The sequence below is a fragment of the Pelobates fuscus genome, chromosome 2 (genome assembly GCF_036172605.1).
Source record: "Pelobates fuscus isolate aPelFus1 chromosome 2, aPelFus1.pri, whole genome shotgun sequence".
Classification (NCBI taxonomy): Eukaryota; Metazoa; Chordata; class Amphibia; order Anura; family Pelobatidae; genus Pelobates; species Pelobates fuscus.
The window spans coordinates 306,367,465-306,381,251 of record NC_086318.1 but is presented as its reverse complement, the minus strand read 5'-3'; positions in this window follow the sequence as shown (position 1 = coordinate 306,381,251).

The following is a 13,787-nucleotide window of genomic DNA, read 5'->3' as shown; positions in this document are numbered from 1 at the left end:
TACGGCCTGTTACTGCAGGAATTTTCATGCAAACACTGACTCTTACATTGCTTTCTAGGAACACCTCTAGTGGCAGTCACTCAGACGGCCACTAGAGTTGCTTCCTTGATTGCGCAGCACTGATGTTCAGAGTCTCCATGCTCTGCATCAGGGGAGGGCTGGCAGCCTTAGGCCTGGGGGGCAAATCCAGTCACGTGGCCCATTGCACCAAGAGGAGAGTAAAAATACCTTTCCCATGTGATTGAAAGTGTGTGTGTGGGGGGGGGGGGGAAGCAGTCACCTAAACACACACTCATTGACAGGCACACACTCACTGACAGGCACACAGACACACACAGAAAGACACATTGTTACAGGCATACTGACTCAGACAGACAGACATACTGACACACACAGGCATACTGGCTGACACAGACAAATTGGCACACACACAGAGACATACTTGCACACAGACATACTGGCACACACACAGAGATACATACTGGTACTCACACAGACACACACAGAAAGACACACTGTTACAGGCATACTGACACACACACACACACAGGCATACTGGCTGACACACACACACAGACAAACTGGCACACACACACAGAGACATACTTGCACACACATAGACAGACATACTGACACACACACACTGGCACACACATAGACAGACATACTGATGCACACACACAGACATACTGATGCGCACACACATAGACATACTGACATACTAACGCACACACAGACATACTGACGCACACACACACAGACATACTGACTGACACAGACATACTGACACACACAGACATACTCATACACACACACACACAAACTTTACACTTTTAAAACCAGTGGACGGGCTGAGTAAGGGGACAGGGCTGTAGTGGGGGACAGGGGGTGGTAGTGGAGGGTATAAGCTGTAATTGGGGGTTTAGGAAATGTACGGGGGGTAGGGTCTGAAGCAAGTTGATGGCTACAATTTGGGAAAGGGGCTGTGGTGTGTGTAATATGGGTTGCAATTGGGGGCATGAGGCTAAGGAAGGGGGCAGGAGCTGAGAGGGGGGAAAGGAGCAGGGAAAGGGTGGGACAGGGGCTGACCAAGGGGATGTCAGGAGGAGGGGATGTCAAGAGGAGGGGCCGTGACTTCCTCTGCTCTTCTCCCAGACTCCCCAGCGGTCCTGTGAGAAGAGCAGTGGAAGTCACGCCCCCTCCCCCTGACATCATCAGGAGAGGCCGGCCGACTCCACTGACTGCAGACTGCAGGAAGAGTGAGGTAAGTTGAAAAATCTGACTCCTCAGCCAGAAGCAGGGGATTCAGATTTTTCCTTTTTTTGCTGGGTGTGGGCGGCCCTGGGTTTAGGGCGGCCTGGGGGGGCAGTTGCCTCCCTGCCCCCCTTCCCAGCCTGCCCCTGCTCTGCATGGAGACAGGGCCGGACTGACCCACCGGGATACCGGGAAATTTCCCGGTGGGCCGTGGCACCTGGGGCCGGTCTGACAGCCCTGTCAGTCTCTCTGCACCATTTACCTCGCGTAAGCCACGTTGCTCGACGGAAGAGGCTACAAAATGGAAACTTCACCTACCAGGTAAGCTTCAGCCATGACAGTGTGTGTGTGTGTGTGTGTGTGTGTCTGCTAGTGAGTGAGCTTGTCTGTGTGTGTGTGTGCCTGCTAGTGAGTGAGCTTGTGTGTGTGTGTGTCTGCTAGTGAGTGAGCTTGTCTGTGTGTCTGCTAGTGAGTGAGCTTGTGTGTGTGTCTGCTAGTGAGTGAGCTTGTGTGTGTGTGTGTGTATGCCTGCTAGTGAGTGAGGTTGTCCGTGTGCAGGGCCGGTGCAAGAATTTCTGCCTTCCTAGGCAAAGATCCATTTTGCTGCCCCTTCATGTCACTTACTGACAGACACACACACGCTGACACACATACACTCACTGACACACACAGAAACTCACCGACAGACATACACTCAATCACTGACAGACACATACACAGACACTCACTGACAGACACTCACTGACAGACATACTCACTCAATGACAGACAAACACACACACTGACATGCATATACTCACTGACAAAAACACAGACACTTACTGAGAGACATACACACACTCACTGACAGACATTCACTCACTGACATACACACTCACACAGACACTCTCTGACAGACATACACTCACTGACACACACACTCACTGACAGATATACACTCAGTCACTGACAGACACACACATTCACTGACAGACATATACTCACTCACTGACACACACACACTGACAGACATATACTCACTGAGAGACAGACACACACAGACAGAGACTAAGTGACAGGCATACTCACTCACTGACAGACACACAGACACTCACTGAAAGACATTCACTCACTGACATACACACTCACACAGACACTCACTGACAGACCTACACTCACTCACTGAGAGACAGACACACACAGACAGAGACTAAGTGACAGGCATACTCACTCACTGACAGAAACACAGACACTCACTGAAAGACATTCACTCACTGACATACACACTCACACAGACACTCACTGACAGACATACACTCACTCACTGACACACACTCACTGACAGATATACACTCACTCAGGGACAGACAGACACACACAGTCACTGACACACACATTCACTGACAGACATACTCACTCACTGAGAGACACACACAAACACAGACAGACACTCAGTGACAGACATTCACTCACTGACATACACACTCACTGACAGATATACACTCACTCAGGGACAGACAGACACACACAGTCACTGACAGACATATACTCACTCACTGAGAGACACAAACACACTCACTGACAGACATATACTCACTCACTGAGAGACAGACACTCAATGACACACACACACACAGGCAGACACTCAGTGACACACACACACACTCACTGACAAACACTTAACCCCTTAAGGACACATGACATGTGTGACATGTCATGATTCCATTTTATTCCAGAAGCTTGGTCCTTAAGGGGTTAAACACTCACCTCCCTAGGATCCAGTGTGGGGCAGCTCCTCACTCCTCCCGCTTGCCGTTTAGTAGGCCAGGGCCGGAATGACGGCATCACAGTGAGGGAGGAGTGAGAGGCCGCCTTCTCCTTCCCCCCTCTCTTCCGGTCACTGGGATTTGATGGCAGAGCAGGCACCTGTGATCAAGGTAAGAAGGTGCCTGCTCTGCCATACTGTGACAGGGCTCTTCTGGGAGCACTGAGGCCCAAGTTAGGTTTACTGGCCAAAGTTAGCGTTAGTATTTGTTTGTGTGTGAAAAATGCAAAAAACACCAATTTTGGCCAGTGTTTGTGACTAAGTGGCTACTAAAAAAGACTGGACATACCCCATTTGCAATACCTTGGGTTGTCTACTATTTCAAATGGTATGCCATCATAGGGGTAATTTTCATTCTTGGGCTACCATAGGGTCACAAAGGCAACGTAAGCAATCTGGCAAATTTTAATGTGAAAAAAATGAAACACAAGCCTTATATTTGATGCTGTAACTTTTGAAAACACCATAAAACCTGTACATGAGGGGTACTGTTGTACTCGGGAGACTTCGCTGAACACAAATATTTGTGTTTCAAAACAGTAAAAAGTATCACAGCAATAATATCGTCCGTGTAAGAGCTGTTTGTGCGTGAAAAATGCAAAAAAATTAACTTTTACTGGCGATATCATCGTTGTAATATATTTTACTGTTTTGAAACACTAATATTTGTGTTCAGCGAAGTTTCCCGAGTAAAACAGTACCCCCCATGTACGGTTTTATGGTGTCTTGGAAAGTTATAGGGTTAAATATAGTGCTAGCAAATTAAATTCCCTATACTTTCGGCATGGGTTGTCAGGCAGGTCCCGCTAATTGTAATTAATTAGGATACCTAATTATGTAAAAATATTACATAAATGTATATGTAGAATTAATATATGTATATATATATATATTTATTTATTTTTGTATATTTTTATTTATATATATAGATATATATATAGTGATATATACGTATATATTTATGTATATAGATATATATATTATTTCGTTCTATGTGTATTTTGATATAAATATATATATATTAATATCACAATACAGTTAGAATGAAATAACACACATCTATATATTTTTTAATTATTTATTTTTAATTATTTTTGTAATTTTATTTTTTTACGTATTTACATTTTTTTATGTTATATATAAATATATATATAACAATAATTATATATATTTAATCAGTATCAGTCTACGTGTAATTTGATATTAATATATATATATATATATATTATATATATATATATATATAATTATATATATATATATTAATAGTAAAATAAACCTAGACAGTGTATGTGTGTGTATGTGTATATATATACTTAGATCATATATATATATATATATAATAATGTATATATAATGTAAATATAATGTATATATATATTTTTTTACACTTATTTAAATTAATTTTATTTTATTTCTAGCCAGCAGGGGGACTACCTGTCATTACAGGCAGTCCCCCTGCTGGCAATGCACCAGGCAGCTAACCCGACCATGTGATTGTGAGGTCCTCGCAAGGACCTCACTCTCACATGGCTGGAGGGCGGACGTGCCGCGGGGAGCTCCCTGGGAGTCCCCCCAACCGCGATCGCCGGCGACCGGGTAAGTAAGAAAAAACCGGAGGGCGTACAATTACGCCCGGCAGCGTTTAGAGCCGCTTAAAATAGGGCGTAATTGTACACCCTCCGGTCTTAAGGGGTTAAAAGGACACTATAGTCACCAGAACAACTACAGCTTGTTGTAGTTGTTATGATGAGTAGATTCAGTTATTCAGCCATTCTTACAGTTCTGCTACTTTGGCCTTACATGTAAAATGTACTTCTGAATGTTTTACTTCAATGTAACCCTGTAACAAAATTGTCACAAAAGTATACATACTTTTATAGAAAGTAGACACCACTGGCTATTTAGCTAATGGTATTTTGACACTTTTTTTTAAACTGACATTGTATTATATTGGTAAACATATAGACACTGAAGTACAAAATATGGAATGAGATACAGCATAATACATCTTCAACAAGTGGACTAACATATGATGAATATTAAAGTTAGAAAACACAAAACTGTTCAAAGACCGTTTTGGAAAATGCATACAGAGCAAGAGAGAGACGTGATCAGAAGAAGAAACTGGCGGAAGAAGGACTGGGAATTGAGGAGAGGGAGATAAAATGGGAGAGGATCCTCAGGCCTCAAAGATTTTTGTTTTCTGATTTTTTGTTTTGTTTTGTTTTTCTATCAAGCCTGTATTACTAACCATATAGCAGTCTATTTACATTCCATTGCCTCCAGATCTAATTTAAAGGCTTTACTTACACTTTTGTTAAGTGCCAACTACAAATCCCTGATTGGGCTTGGCAGAGGGAGATTGGCGCTGGAATTAGGTGAATAGCAGAGAATTGAACAGCAAGACTGCAGGGACAAGATCTATACACTAAAATTGTTTTATTAAGGGGACACTATAGTCACCAGGACAACAGCTTATTGAATTTGTTCTGGTGAGTAGAATCATTACCTTCAGGCTTTTTGCTGTAAACACTGTATTTTCAGATAAAATGCATTGTTTACATTACAGCCTAGTGATAACTTCACTGACCACTCCTCACATGCCTGTTAGAGAGCCTTCCTGGGTCATGGCTGACTAAAATGCATCCAAACATTCAGTATCTCCTTCCTCTGCATGCAGACACTGAACTTTCCTCATAGAAATTCATTGATTCAATTCATCTCTAGAAGATGCTAATTGGCCAGTTCTGCGTTTGAATTGTGCTGGCTCTGCCCCTGATCTGCCTCCTTGTCAGTCTCAGCCAATCCTATGGACAAGCATTGTGATTGGATCAGGCCACCACTTCTGATGATGTCAGAGGTCAGATGACGTTCACAGGCAGAGGCAGCAGCTTCAGACTTGAATACAAGTAAGATTTTACTATCTTTAGGGAGGTCAAGGGGGCTAGATAGTGGTTTTAACACTATCGTGCTCCTTTAAGCAAAAGTTAGTTTGATTCATATAGTGTCCCTTTAAAGTAAAGCCTGACATGAGAGGAAAAAAAAATGAAAAGAGCACTTGGGAGTTTGTTTTGTAAAAGATAGCAACATTTTAGGTTAAAATTTTGGAAGAAGATGTGCAACTCTAATCTGGTAGATTCCGTTTGAACCATCCTAGTTGTTAAAATAGGTCACCAAAATCAGATATTATTTTGCAATCTTGCTGTCACAACACTAATTCAAGCATTAAATTAATGTAATCCAAAACCATGCACTTTCTGATGCCCACGTGCTTAGCTGCAGCATCACTTTGATTTCATTGAAATTTCATTCAGTTATAATGATTTTTTTTTCCAGCTTTAAACACTGTCACTGGACATGAATTAACAAAAAAATGAATATAACCACGGCACTTAAAAGAACATACAACATCCAGTATTTGACATGAGACCACTTACTGATGTAGTCACAAGATGCTGTTAGAGTTTGGGGCTTTTATCAAAGAAATTAAATGAGGACACGGAGAGACCTCGTGGGAAAGTTGAGGAGGATAGAATGATATAGGAAGAGTGTTTTGATATGGCTTATTATTACACAAGACACATGTCTGGCTACACCAGACCTGCACAACCTGTGCCCCCCCCTCTACCCGCCCCCCCCCCCCCCCGCCCCCCCCCAGATGCTTTTGAACTACAACACCGATGATTCATTTAATGAAACAGATAGCAAACGCCCATGTTTTTTTAAAGGAAACAGCCAGGGGTTCATGGCTGATAGCCAAGGGATCATTGGAGTGGTAGTTATGGGGGGTAGTGGAGTGGTAGTTAAAATTGAAAGTAATTCCAGGCACATCATCGGGTTAGCTGATATTCACTTACCCATAGTAGTCTAAGAGCACTAAAGTTATTCAGGGTTATTCACTAGAAGTTAGAATTCAGAATGAAAGTGAGGCTCTCTATGTCTGCACATGACAATGTTGAATTACATTATTTCTTAGACAATTAATTTAACGACTATGCGCTAATGATTTAATTGTTTAGGCACACATGTAACATGTGTGTTTAGGCACACATTAGGCCTTTTAATGTAAACACGGCGGCACTCCAGCACTGGCATTAGTTAACATGGCAGAAAAATAATTGGAAAGGGTTATGGGGGCTACTAATAAGGATAGGGGTAGAGGGGTAGGTAGAAAAATAATTGGAAGGGTTTAGGGGGGCTACTAATATGGATGGGAGAAGGGGGAGGTAGAAAAATTATTGGAAGGGGTTAGGGGAGTACTAATATGAATGGAAGGGGTAGGGTGGGTTCTAATATGCATGGAAGGGGTTAGGGGGTTCTAATATGCATGGAAGGGGTTAGGGGGTACTAATATGCATGGAAGGGTTTAGGGGGGTACTAATATGCATGGAAGGGGTAGGGGGTTAATATGCGTGGAAGGGGTAGGTGGGGTTCTTTTGTGCATGGAAGGGTAGGGGTGGTTCTAATATTCATGGCAAGGGTAGTGGTGGTTCTAATCAGGAGGATCCCGGCGCTGTATCCGGGTAAGTAAAACCCCTTCCCTGTAGTGACCCTTTAATGTTATTATTTAATCATTTATATAGCGACGGCAAATTCCGTAGCGCTGTACAATGGGATAAACAACTCCTAGTTTACGGAATAAGAATATACCCCGCGAGTAAAAATGCTATCCGCCCCAGATTTTTGGGGGTTCCTACGCCCATGCACACACATAGAGACACACAATGACCCATGCAGACACACACTGAGGAGGAGAAAGAGGCACAGGCAGGAGAGGAGGAAGGAGCAAGGAGTAAACCTGCTCAAGCCATGAACACACTCCTAGCATGCAACAGCAGGACCCCAGGGAAACCATCCTCCTACACCACAAAAAAGGTACGTTAACAGGAGGGTGGCTAGAAATATAGTAATTATTACTTGTGTGTATGTATGTCAGTCAGGGCTGGTGCAAGGATATTTGGCGCCCTAGGCAAAAAAAAATTGATGCCCCAGACTGACGCACATGCACTGACCCATGCAGATTGACACACACGCACTGACCCATGCAGATTGACGCACACACACTGACCACGCTGACTGATGCACACTTACTGACACACGCTGACTGACGCAGATTGTGCAGATTGATGCACACACACACACACACACTGATGAATGCAGACTGACGCACACACACCCACATTGACCCATGCAGACACACACATACACATTTTCTCATGCAGACACACATAATGGACCATGCAGACACATACACTGACACACACTAATATATGCAGACACACACACTGACACATACAGACACACATTGACCCATAAAAACAAACACTGACCCATACTTCAGACACACGCTGACCCATACAGACAAACACTGATCCCTACAGACACACACTGACCCATACAAACAAACACTGACCCATACCTACACACACTGACCCATACAGACTAACACTGATTGATACAGACACACACTGACCCATACAGACTCATACTGACCCATACAGACACATACTGACCCATACAGACACACACTGATCCATACAGACACACACTAACCCATGTCAACACACACTGACCCGTGCAGACACACACTAACCCATGCACACACATACAGACAGACAAAAGCTGATCCATACAGACACACACTGACCCATACAGACACACACTGACCCATAAAGACAAACACTGACCCATACAAACAAACACTGACCCATACAGACACACATTGACCCATACTGCAGACACACGCTAACCCATGCAGACACACTCTTACTTATGCAGACAAACACTGACCAATGCCGACACACACTAACCCATGTCAACACACACTGACCCGTGCAGACACACACTAACCCATGCACACACATACAGACAGACAAACGCTGATCCATACAGACACACACTGACCCATACAGACACACACTGACCCATAAAGACAAACACTGACCCATACTGCAGACACACACTGACCCATACAGGCAAACACTGATCCATACAGACCAATGCTGACACACACTGACCCATACAAACAATGACCGATACAGACAAACACTGACCCATGCAGACACACTGACCCATACAGACTGACATGCACAAACACAAATTCTTCATAAACATTACTGTATTAAAATGCCAAAATTATATACAAACACCCATCCATTCAAACATCAATACTATACTGTACACAAAAGGATACCTGCATTTAAAAGCTAAGAGTACATACCAACACACTCCTGCATTCAAACAAAGACATTACATTGAAGTACACTACTGCATATCAATGGCAATGGTACATACAAGATCCCTACATGCACACACACACACACACATGCTCCATACAAAATATGCTTACATTCAAACACACAAGCACTGCTCACTAATACAACCTAGCAAGGATGGACAAATGGTACATTCACAGCCGGCATAGCATTATGAGAGGTGTACATCAGATGAAGATGTATCTTTCTCTCTTTTTGTTTTAATTCATTTTTTTCAAAAGTGTTTCAACAGGATACAGAAGATAAAAAAGGGAAGGGTCTGTAATTTGTAATGTCTGTTTGAGATTTATCCTGCTTCGAAATTAGTTTAATATTAGCCATGGGCGTAGGAACCCAAAAAAATCTGGGGGGGGATAGCATTTTGACTCGCCGGGAATATTCTTATTCCGTAAACTAGGAGTTGTTTATCCCATTGTACAGCGCTACGGAATTTGCAGTTGCTATATAAATTATTAAATAATAACATTAAAGGGTCACTACAGGGAAGGGGTTTTACTTACCCGGATACAGCACCGGGATCCTCCTGATTAGAACCACCACTACCCTTGCCATGAATATTAGAACCACCCCTACCCCTTCTATGCACAAAAGAACCCCACCTACCCCTTCCACGCATATTAACCTCCTACCCCTTCCATGCATATTAGTACCCCCCAAACCCCTTCCATGCATATTAGTACCCCTTAACCCCTTCCATGCATATTAGAACCCACCCTACCCCTTCCATTCATATTAGTACTCCCCTAACCCCTTCCAATAATTTTTCTACCTCCCCCTCCTCCCATCCATATTAGTAGCCCCCCTAAACCCTTCCAATTATTTTTCTACCTACCCCTCTACCCCTATCCTTATTAGTAGCCCCCATAACCCTTTCCAATTATTTTTCTGCCATGTTAACTAATGCCAGTGCTGGAGTGCTGCCGTGTTAACATTAAAAGGCCTGCAGGGACAGGCTATAGACACCAGAACCACTACATTAAGCTGCAGTGGTTCTGGGGACTATAGTGTTTCTTTAATGTGAGGTAAATTAGAGATTAGTACCACGAATAATATGCTAGATTGCCTACTTACAACCAGATGAGGATGATGATGGGCTCTAGCTGCAGTCTGGCTCCACTGGTCTGGTGTAGAACAGGCTCTCTGGAGGCTGTTTGTAACTGTGGTCACAAAAATCAATGTTCTGGGAGAACGGGAAGCAGCTCCATTTTTGGGGGGCCCTTTACACATCTCAAGGTCTGGGTCCCAGGGTCCACCTTCATGTTCCACCAATGAGTTTATTCACAGGGGGTGGAGTGTGTAGGGGATGTCCTGATATGTGTGTAAGGAATGCATTGTGTGAATCTGTGTTTGTATGTGTAAGGGCTGCAAGGTGTGTTTCTGTGTATGTACGGGATGCAGTGTGTGCATTTGTAAGGGGTGCATTGAGTGTGTGTACAGGGTGCATTGAGTGTGTGTAAGGAATGCATTGTGTGTTTCTGTGTGTGTAAGGGTTGCATGATTGTGTGTGTGTGTGTGTGTGTGTGTCTGCACGGGGTGCATTGAGTGTGTGTAAGGAATGCATTGTGTGTTTCTGTGTGTGTAAGGGTTGCATGATTGTGTGTGTGTGTGTGTGATGGATGTCAATCTCTCTCCCTCCCTTGTCCCTCTCTTTCTCCCCCTCCCTCCCTCCCTTGTCACTCTCTTTCTCCCCTCCCTCCCTTCCTTATCACTTTCTTTCTCCCCCTCCCTCCCTCCCTTGTCACTTTCTTTCTCCCCCTCCGTCCCTTGTCACTATTTCTCCCCCTCCCTCCCTACCTCCCTCCCTTGTCACTCTTTCTCCCCCTCCCTTGTCACTCTTTCTCCCCTCCCTTGTCACTCTTTCTTCCCCTCCCTCCCTCCCTTGTCACTCTTTCTCCCCCTCCCTCCCTTGTCACTTTCTTTCTCCCCCTCCCTCCCTTGTCACTCTCTTTCTCCCCCTCCGTCCCCCCTTGTCACTCTCTTTCTCCCCCTCCCTCCCTTGTCACTCTCTTTCTCCCTCCCTTGTCACTTTCTTTCTCCCCCTCCCTCCCTTGTCACTCTCTTTCTCCCCCTCCCTCCCTCCCTTGTCACTCTTTCTCCCCCTCCCTTGTCACTCTTTCTCCCCCTCCCTTGTCACTCTTTCTCCCCCTCCCTCCCTTGTCACTTTCTTTCTCCCCCTCCCTCCCTCGTCACTCTCTTTCTCCCCCTCCATCCCCCCCTTGTCACTCTCTTTCTCCCCCTCCCTCCCTTGTCACTCTCTTTCTCCCCCTCCCTCGTCACTCTCTTTTTTCTCCCCCTCCCTCCCTTGTCACTCTCTTTTTTCTCCCCCTCCCTCCCTTGTCACTCTCTTTCCCCCCCTCCATTGTCACTCTCTTTTTTCGCCCCCCCTCCCTTGTCACTCTCTATTTTCTCCCCCCCTCCCTCCCTCCCTCCCTCCCTACTCTCTTCCTCCCCCCTCCCCTACCTCTGTTGTAGCGTGGCCGAGCCCTGTATGGTCCACGGGTACAGGGAGCTTTTGTTTCCTCTAACCGGCCGGACTAAAAGGAAGTGCACACTCAATGTGCACTTCCTTTTAGTCCGGCCGGGTACAGGAGACAGATACTCCCTGTACCCGCGGACCATACAGGGCTTGGCCACGCTACAGTTAGCGCTGAGCGTTTACCTCCTGTCAGCCCCTCTCCTCATGCTGCGCCCGGGCGGTGCGCCCTCATGGACGCACCAGCCCGGGCAAAGCTGCAGCCGCCTGAGGCTCTCTACAGAGCGCTCGGGCGGCTGCAGCATGAGGGGGGCCGGCGGAGCTGTCCCCCCGCATGATTTGCTGGGGGCGATGCGTTCCCCCCATCCCACCCCCCGGTTCCTACGCCCATGCTAACAGCTCCTTTGTTAGATTACTAGTAGCAGCTATCTCATTAAATGTTGCTGTTAATTTTGAAGAAATAATATTTTTATATGTTTTAAAAAATGAATTTGAAAAAACGTCAGGTCCAAGTGTTTTTATGGTTTGAAGGTTATTTATAACGACATCAACTTGTTCTTGTTTAATCTCCTGATTTAGTTTTTGTTCCAAAGTAGTTTTGGGAAATTTTATTTAATTTAAATATTCGTCTATATCTGACTCTTTAGGGTTAGCTGCTAAGTTAAACAATTTTTCATAGTAATTTCTAAAGGAATTTCCAATACTTTCTGGGGTTAGTAAGATTTTATAATCATCTATAATTTTATAAATCTTCTTTTCAGCCTTATTTTTGTAAATCTATTTGTTAATACCCTATCAACTTTACCTATAGAATGTAAGCTTGATTGAGCAGGGTCCTCTTCAACCTATTGTTCCTGTAAGTTTATTTGTAAACTTACTTTCTCATAATATTGTAAAGCGCTACGGAATCTGTTGGCGCTATATAAATGGCAATAATAAATAAATAAATACACCCCTTGAAACTTTCGTTGACATATGAAGACAAAAGAGAGACTTTTGATACCAATACGGACTTGGTGGAATGGCTTAAGGACAAGAAATTAATGCAGCAGCACCATTAAGTGGTTAAGAATACAATGTATATGGGGAGAAATTAAGTGCTACGCCGGGGACGGGGGGGAAAGGGGGGGGAGAGGGGATAGGGGTAATGGGAAAGGGAAAAGAAAAAAAAAGAAAAAAAAAAAGGAAAAAAAAAAAAAGGCCTATATATATTATAAGTGACACAATTATGGCAGTTTGTTCTACTTTCATTGGATAGTAGTGTATGATATGTTAGCTTACCTATACTCACTATTATTAGAACGTTAAGGCCAACGGTTACATACGGGATCAGACTATAAAGTTATTACAATTAGCCATGGTTACTCAATAGTTACAAATAGGGGGGATGATAAGGTGATTTGGGATTTTACTTTGTTTAAGATGATGCACTAGATGCGAGAAAAGTATGATTTAAAGCCTGATGCAATATAGATTCACTATATACTTATTCACTATTTGTTTGTCTGTGCAGATCAATAATCATTCTGCTCGCAGATTCACATTAGAAATGGTAAAGTCACGGATAAACTTAAGATGTCACGGTATATTGGTATAAGCAAGTTGATACACATTAGTAACCCTATAAGCCATGTGCAAAATAAATTGCTATGGCCTATATATATCTAGACACGGTATTTTATAATATAAATAACTGTTATAGTCATTTAATTTTGTTTTATTACTATAAGATAACACTGTGTGAAAATATGGAAATGGGTAAAGGGAAAAGAACGTTAATTTGCCAAAGTTTAAATTTCTCACTATCTGTAAGCAAATAGGGAAGGATGTTTATGGGGACAGACTAAAGGGAAATTAATCTATGCACATTCTCATATAAACGTGCACAATTAATTTTTATGGGCACAATGGTATTATATCTGTACGATAATTTTATTTTTTAAATGCCAATGTTGGTGGGGACACACGTATTAGGTAA